At 39.2% G+C, this 8,249-nt stretch overlaps 1 long non-coding RNA gene and 2 pseudogenes across 2 annotated transcripts in view; 2 read left to right on the forward strand and 1 right to left on the reverse strand.

The window, feature by feature from the left end:
• Positions 1–1,241: 1,241 nt before the first annotated feature.
• On the forward strand, positions 1,242–1,833 carry LOC149098603 (uncharacterized). The gene is made up of 2 exons (XR_016203820.1): positions 1,242–1,318; positions 1,676–1,833. It is a non-coding gene; the product is annotated as an uncharacterized LOC149098603 (long non-coding RNA).
• A 546-nt stretch (positions 1,834–2,379) lies between these two features.
• LOC149098604 (uncharacterized) lies at positions 2,380–4,294 on the forward strand (annotated as a pseudogene).
• A 417-nt stretch (positions 4,295–4,711) lies between these two features.
• The window catches only part of LOC149098605 (uncharacterized), a 6,246-nt pseudogene continuing 2,708 nt past the window's right edge, over positions 4,712–8,249 (reverse strand). The window contains exons 4-5 of the transcript XR_016203538.1: positions 6,915–6,983; positions 4,712–5,672 (exon numbers count right to left, since the gene is read on the reverse strand). The product of XR_016203538.1 is annotated as an uncharacterized LOC149098605 (transcript). The remainder of the gene's footprint in view (positions 5,673–6,914; positions 6,984–8,249) is intronic.

Below are 8,249 nucleotides of genomic sequence, written 5' to 3' on the forward strand. Positions count from 1 at the left end.
TGGTTAATTACGACACCTGGCCTCTGTAAAGTCCTCACATCCCGTTTGTAAGCATGAAGAACAATGATCAGGGTTGTTTTCACTGGCATGTTGACCTTCGTTATTGTAGGGTTTGAGACACCTAGCGCAGAAATAACTGTTACCAAAGAACCCAGGTAATGTAGTGATCACATTGTAGTGTTCATTATCATACAACACTACCAATTGTTTTTCCTGAGGCTTTACAAAAGAAGTGACGCTATAACCCCGGGTAGCATCCACAAGTAAGAGCTGATAATTGTTCAAGGACGGCGTCAATGCAAATCTAGTGAGTTCCTCGTAACCACATTTTCCCATTTCTACATTAGCTTCTATATGCAGCTTGATTGCTACATCACTCTGGATAGAGACACCTCTTCTGAAGCTGTTCCATTTAGGGTGATCCTCCACTCTAGCTTTAGCTGTCATAATGGTGTGGGCACAGCATAGTTCATTTTTGTTACAGATACTGATGACAGAACCTTTCAAACATCAGAATGATTAGAATGTCCAGGTTTCAATTTTTGTTTCTGACCGCTACCGCAAGGAGATGTACGAACGTGTATAAAAGATAATTGAAACGAATCATTCGTTTCAAAGTTCTCGTTTAAGTTTAACACCTGTGACATTTGCTGCAGCAGACTGTCAACACGATTGTTGCTATTTAACCATTCCCCCACCGGTAACCCTCGATAAGCATAGCTTTTGACTAAGCGATTGCTGGCTAAATAGTCATGATTAGCGGCTGGTATCCTGTCTTGGAGAATCAAATTTTGGATTGTTCTATGTAATCCATCAGCAATTGCTGCTGCCAAGTTTTGTCGAGGTATAAATTGTCCCACCTGACGAATGTTGGAGGTGTAGTGACGCTCTCTAACGCCCATTTTTTTGCTGTGACTATCCATGTACGGGTTGAGTACAAATTCGAAGCATCCAGGTTCTGTGGTAGCAAGATTTTCACCCATTTGTTCTTGATTAGTGAGTTGACGTTCTGTAGCCTCGGCGACATTTGACAAAATTGTATCATCGATAGAGTCGTCAAGAATCTTAGAGCAAAAATAAAATAAAATAACCCGGTTCATTACACATTAAGTACACAAAATGTATTTTTGTTACACGCCGAGCTTGCGAGTCCGCGATTCCAGTCATCTCATTTAGCAGCGGAAAAATTCAAGATGGCGGCAACAATGAAGGGTGGATTATTCAAATTTACGCTAAATAATTTCATCTTTCGCAGAGAATTATGGGAAGTCTAAACCTTGTGACCGAGTTTGACAAAGATGGCTGAAATGCTTGTCAGGTAAGCTTCATTTTGATCTGTTTTTGAGCATTTTCTCGTTCAGTTTGGATGAATTATGTCTGTTTTTGTCCCGCAAATTTTTTATCTCAGCGGTGGTCTATATGGGAAGAATTTTTAAAAAATCTTGGATTTAGGAGCAGCAATTGAAAATCTGAAATCATACGTTCCTGCAGACAGGCATGTTTTTTTCTTTCAAAAAAGTTTTTGGTCTGGTCACTCTGCTGGGGTGACAATCTTGTACGGCATGTGTAATTCATGTAGTTTAAGACAGGTATTAATGTGAACTTAACAAAACTTTGGACTTGATGTACTGCAAAAGCTCATTTACCGTATCTGTGCTTTTATTTGTTTATGCAGGTAGACAGGTGTCTCTGATTTTACAATTCCACAATCAAGAATCTTTCAAGAGATGTCTTTTGGATTAGCCAACAAGTACGTGGGACTTGATTACAGAGAACTGGAAATGGCAAGGAAAGGAAGACATCGTCATGTGTCAACAAGAACTGTAAACAAAAGGAGATTTCCAAATTGGGAATACAAATATGCTATGAGAAACTTGAAAGCGAATTACTTGTTGGAGTGCAAGTCATTACAAAAAGAGAAGGAAAAGTTGGATTCAGTTTTGGACGAGGTCAGTCTCATGAATTTATGTGTCTACAGTGTCAGATATATGTAAAGTTAATGTCTTATTTTTCCTGGGACATTGAAGAAGATGCTGTAACTTTTTTCTTGAGAAGCTTGATTGCAACCATATTAAAGTACTGAGCAATTCATAACTTCCATATGCCCCCCTTTACCCCTTCCCCACCTGAGGCATTCTAATTTTTTGAGTTGTTCCTGCTGGCTGCTGCTGATGTTCAAATGCAGCACTTTATGCTCATAATAGGGGTTCAAATGCCTCTATTCCTGGAACTTGGCAAAGCATGATGGACCCATGATGGAAAATTCCCAAGGAGATTTTTAATGAATCATTTTTCAAATGATGTAGACAGCTTTAGCAGGCGTTAATTCTCTAGCCATAACACTACAAAGGACACATTTTCTCTCCTTAAATTCCCCCAACATCTCAATCTTTATCATCATTTTCACACAGCCCAGGCAATTTGGCACTCGATGGGCATATATATTGCAGGACAGCAATGGTCATAAGGTCCAATTTGTCCATGTCTTGTAGTACTACTAGCAAGCTAAGAAAAGCAATTCAACTACAAAAGGTGCACGGATCCCCAAGCTGTTGACTTATGATAACGTCAAGCAGTTTATTGGAATGTAGCCAAAGTTCATGATCTATCTGAGTTGTACTATGACTTAGATGAAAGTGAGCATGTGAATGGGGCTTATAGAGAGCTTACTGATCTTTTACTTGAACTGGCAGACCTCTATTTTTATTGATGAATCTTTAGGTGAAAATTCACACCTCATGCATTTTGGTGAGGAGAGGTATCATTTTCATGTGGCATGTGGTGCCGACGGAGCACCTTTTAGTAAGGATGATGAAGCCACAGCGTGGCTTCTATCGTTTATTAACAGTGGAACCCACATTACCAGTGAAAAAGAAAATTTCCTTTTGGCAGGAGCCAACTGCTCAGAAAATCACATTGTCATGAAAAGGTTTGCAAAAAAACTGGTTCACAAATTTCAATTCATCAAGGAAAAAACCTTTCACGTAAGAAATTTCAGTGTTAAGTTTTCACTTGAATTGTTTCCATCAGACATGAAATTTTTGGCATTGTATTCTGGAGAACTCAGTAATGCAGCTTTCTTCTTTTCTTCTTGTGGTTATGTAAACGAAACTAACAAACACATTACAAATGGGTCACTTGGACCTGAGCCAGAAAATACATGGCACCCTTGGGTTTATGCAAAGAGATTAGAAGTGGTTGAGGGTGTGAAACAGCTCAAGGAAAAGCTTGATCAATCATCGTATGCAGAATCAACAAAGAGAACAAAAGTTCTTGATTTTCTAAGAGGGAAAGAATCAAGGCAGGAATTTGAATCTTTAATTGGTCCATGTGTTGATCTTGGACTTGCCGAGCCCCTTCATAATGCTAATGCATGGCAATTTATCCACAGTACCATACTGAGCTTGAGTCTTGAAAAATCTAACATCCCCTCTTCATGCAAAGATGTTAATGATGTTCCAGAGAATTCTTCTTTTGCCAAGTACCATTCAGTACTCAAAACAGAAGTTAAGGCTGGAAGGCTAATGACAAGAGTGACAAAATGGTTCAACAGTGGTCAAAAAAATAGCTTTGACTACAGATTTACAGGCAAAGAAAGTAAGAAACGTAGCCATAAGTTTATGTACCTAGTTTCAGCTTTGGAGAGTGATGATGATCCCACTGAAACCAAAATGAGACTTTGTGCAATTGCAAATTGTGCTTTAGAGCTGAGGGGGGCAGTTTCACTTTTTTCAAGGGTAATCATAGATGGAGAAGACTTAATGGCATTAAAAGGTAATTGTCAAAGGTTCTTTAATGTTGTTTCCACACTACTTCAAAGTGTTAATCCAACTGTTTGGACAATGGGATATGTTGTGCCATGCCACACTGAGTTCTTGTATAAGAAGTATAAAGTTGGTTTAGGCATTTAAATAGCATGCAAGGCCGAGAAACTAAGCATGTAAGATTACAACAATATGCCAAGCATGCTAGTCTTGCAACAAGATAGGAGGTTGTTCTAAAGCATGATTTTGTTTCAAATGTTTGGTTTAGAAGGGCTGACCCACATCACTTTGGCTACACCAAATGTACTGACCAATACATCCCAGCATGTGTTGACAATGACAATTTTTGCTTTTGTGGGTATCCAAAGGAAACTGATAAAGATAAGTGCAAGATGTGTTCCTCTGATATCTACAGAGTGGTCACTATTACAGCAGGTTTGGGAGAGCTGTCTGAAGGTTTGAAAATGCTCTTAAGCGTCTGTGCAGAATAGATTTCATGTTTCTGTGATAGTGGTTGTAAGATGTTAAGTGACCAACCCCAGTAAAAATATAGGCATGATCACGGTGTGATCACGGGCATGATCACAATGCGTGATCACGGGTAAAAACTTTTGACCCGTGATCACGTTGTGAGCATGCTGTGATCACAGAAAAAACTTAAGTAGTCGTGACAAGAAACTTTTGATCATGATCACGCTGTGATCACACCGTGATCACAGAGAAAAAATTAGTCGTCATCAGAAAACTTTTGACTGATCACACTGTGATCACGGTAGAAAGTATACTGGCGTGATGACAAAGCGCAATCAGGGGAAAAAATGTTTGACCTGTGATCACAGAATAACCAAAGTGTGACCACGGATAATCACACCTTGATTAGCTGATAACCCGTGATCACGCACTAAACCATCATGGGTGGCTTAATTACACTTGGAATGACAATGACATTATTAGCGGCAATCATGGGGCTTTGAATTTAATTTACTGTAGCTGTAGATAATACTAACCCTAATAATCACACTCTAATTCAATAACATTAGAAGTACGGTCAGAGGCAATCAATGCTTTCCAGTTTTGTATCAAAACTACAAGTACACTTTATACAGCTAGCAAGAAAAAGGTGAATCAAGTAAATAATCGTCGTAAACGGATTTAGTCTCTTATAATTAGTTTCTTATCTGAATGTGGCTTTCATCACGGAATGTGATGTCCTAGTCAGTCTTCACATTCACATTCACTCCTACCCAAACAAAACACCTGTTATTGCGGACCATTCTGCACTTTTCGTCAATTACCTTCTTGATCTCAGGCCACGCATAGGTGTTGTCCTGGGCAAATCTTCTTTCTGTTTCCTCTTGAACAGCTGCGAGCCGGTTGGGATCCAGTCGGGACAGCTTTCCCCCTTTCCCTTGACACTTCCATCCTTTGCTTCTTCTCTCCCAAACATCAGTTCAAACAATTTGAGAGCAAATCGTTTCGGCAAGTTTGTTTTGATTACCTCCAATTTCTCTTTCTTAACATAGACCCCTTGGCTGGGTGACCCAATTAACACAACATTTGGAGGTGGTCCGTTCGGATTTTCATGGGAAGCATTCATATGCTTTGGAAACGTTGGTGTGGTGCTTGTATCTTTGACATGGTCTGGCAGTTTCTTTGAGCGCTCGTCAGGTATCACAGTTGGTGCACATGGTGTAAAGAGACGTTTTCCGGCTGGGTCTGGTGTTGCTTGTACAAATGGTGTAAGGACAGGGGACAGTTTTTCTGGTTCTGGTGTTGCCTTGTAAAGCTTTTTGATACATGCTTTACAGCTCGCAAAATTCCTTACAAGTGCGGTCATTTTCTTAATGTTGTCGGCCATCAGTGACATCTGACGCTGGAGGTTTTTCATTCTCTCTTCCAGATCAATACCTGGAAAATTAGAAAAAAAGGATGTCATGTAAAGCCCCTGGCACTGAATTCCACTCAAAAAACTGCAGAAGGATACTACTAACCAACTCTAATTCCCAATGAAAGTCATTTTATTAAACTATGCAGGGCCACACAAATTTTGGCTCAGTAACCGTGGTCTTGTTTTCTGAACAGTCAAGCGTGAAACAATGACCTTGACGTGAAAAATATCGTTGATTCCACAACCATGTGGTCCTTGAACTTGCTGAAGTCTTAGCTTCTTTGCGGTTCTTTACTCAATTATTAAACAATTTTTAAGCAAAGAAAAAAGTACTTCTTTTGCCGTTGTGTGACAGGTGTTGGCGCTTAACTCACGAGCCACCAAATTTGTTTAAAACAGGAAAGAAGAACCTGGGGTACTTACCATTTACATGGGAAAACCGGAAATTCCAGTTGGAAAATCAAATGGTTCGCGCCATTCCGTTTGAGAAGCTTCAGAAAATGTGGGCTGTGATTTGAGGTGATGCTATTTTTCTGCTCTTTTAAGTCTCTCTAACTGATGTGGATATACTTTATAGCTATTCCCTCTCCCGCAACGTGGCATTCACTTGTTTAATGTTTATACCTGAAATTTCCAAACGGATGGTTTTTGTAAATGGTAAGCACCCCTGGATAACCATTTGGCATTTCAATCATTTTTAAGGCCGAAACAAATTGCAGAAACTTTGAATCTGGTAAATATCATCTGAAAGTTTCAGTTTCTCTAGTACTGATTTCACTGCTAGGTGACCTTTTAAATCAAAGGCCTTATTTGCATTTTTCATTCTTGAATCTGAAAGAGTCACAATTTTGATAGTTATCCTCGAAGGTTAAACACATTAGATTGGATTTGCTGGTGATCATTCAGAATTGACCAACTGAACGATGGGTGAACATTACATTCCTTGACGTCAACGTCAGTTTGTTTCTTTTTTGTTTTTTTTATTGGAGAAATTCGCTTTGCAGCTGTTGAAAAGTAAGGAGCAGTTTGGAATTTTTCGCAGGAAGGTCGACTCAACTTTTTTGGACACTGCGGCTAAGAATAAATTCGAAAAGGCTGTTCAGTGATACCATGTCAGGACACAATTTCGATTCTTCTTTTTTTTTGGCTCTGACAGTGTGCGATGACAAAAAGTTTTTTGTCATTTTTGCGAAAAACATTGATACAATTGTAGGGAGCTAATGGGCTTTTAAAAACATAGTAGATCAAAGAGTGTATCATACCTTCGGATTTACTAGCGGGTGCCATTTTGTCCTTGTGAGCTGCGGCTTCATCCAGGGGTGTTTTGATTTCTGTAATGTCATGATAATGTAAAATATAAATTGTTATTCCAACACATTTTCGAGACAAGGTAAACAACATGAACTCCTTATTTGTATCGTTTAACATAAGTAAGTACTGGGTTGTTAATCTAAAATAATTAGCAACTGCTGTTTTTTTGCCACTTAATAAGGTTTCGGTTTACCTGTTGACCATGGTTAGGTGTTTACGCTAGCGCTTGTAGGGAAAACCCCGGCAACCTAATACATGCATTTCCTGAAAGCTTTGTGTATTTGTAGAAACCAATATTGAACTAAACATATTTGAAAAAGAAAACACGCAATACATATCAAGAGAAAAAGCAAAATTCAAGGCTACTTGCCTTTAAATTACATTCATTTCCCCATGTAAACCGGTAATTGGAGCAACGCAATCAACATTTATTGAAATGTTTCCTGATAAATAGTGTGCGATTTTATTGCTTCTTGTTTTTTTTCCTACGCTCTCCTTAAGTTTGATACTGAAAAGTGTTTACGCACCTTCCATAAGACAGGCCGTAACTTTTAAAGCAGGAGAGAATTTCAGAAAAGCCCAACACCCTTCTGGAAAGTGGGAGGTACATGTATTGTAGAACATTCATACGGATTTTCAGCCCAATCGGTCAAACGATGTTCGTAAACGAACTTAAAATGTTCACCCTTTACTGAAATTTTGTTTTCTCTGAGAAAAAGATGGAAAACATTTCCCAGCGGTTGTTAATAATCCCCAGTAAATGATGTATTCACAGACATCGAGTAATTGCCATTTATGACTAGTCATGATGACAATCTAAAACCGGCAGACATTAGTAATTTTGCGGGAACCACGCCACGAACTGGAAAACGAGCGCTGGGAAAATCAGTATCGGGGCAGAGAGAGTCTTGCTCTCGTTCTCTTCGTTGACCGTTTCTCCTGGCTACAATGGAAGCCCTCGTTGCTTGAAGCACGACTCCGAGTGTTTGTTCTTCGATGAACGGTTAATGCCTCTTCTCCTATATCCAATCATTGCTCCGTTTTCGGACTTCATTACGGATGAAAATTAGCATGCATTTTTCTTGCACTATTTCAAGAAAATTACAGAGAGAAACATAGAAAAGTTGAAGCAATTTTCTGGCAAAACTGATGCGCCTGATGGCGATTTTCTGTGATGTCTCACACGCCGAAATGCTACGTGTGATGTCAAGCGGTAAATAAAATTAACATTGGTTCTCTAAACGCATAATTAGAGACATAATTAGAAAATAGTATTTCCGCCTCGT

This window comes from Orbicella faveolata, unplaced genomic scaffold (assembly GCF_042242905.1).
Source record: "Orbicella faveolata isolate gen_17 unplaced genomic scaffold, um_ofav_v1 contig_46, whole genome shotgun sequence".
NCBI lineage: Eukaryota > Metazoa > Cnidaria > Anthozoa > Scleractinia > Merulinidae > Orbicella > Orbicella faveolata.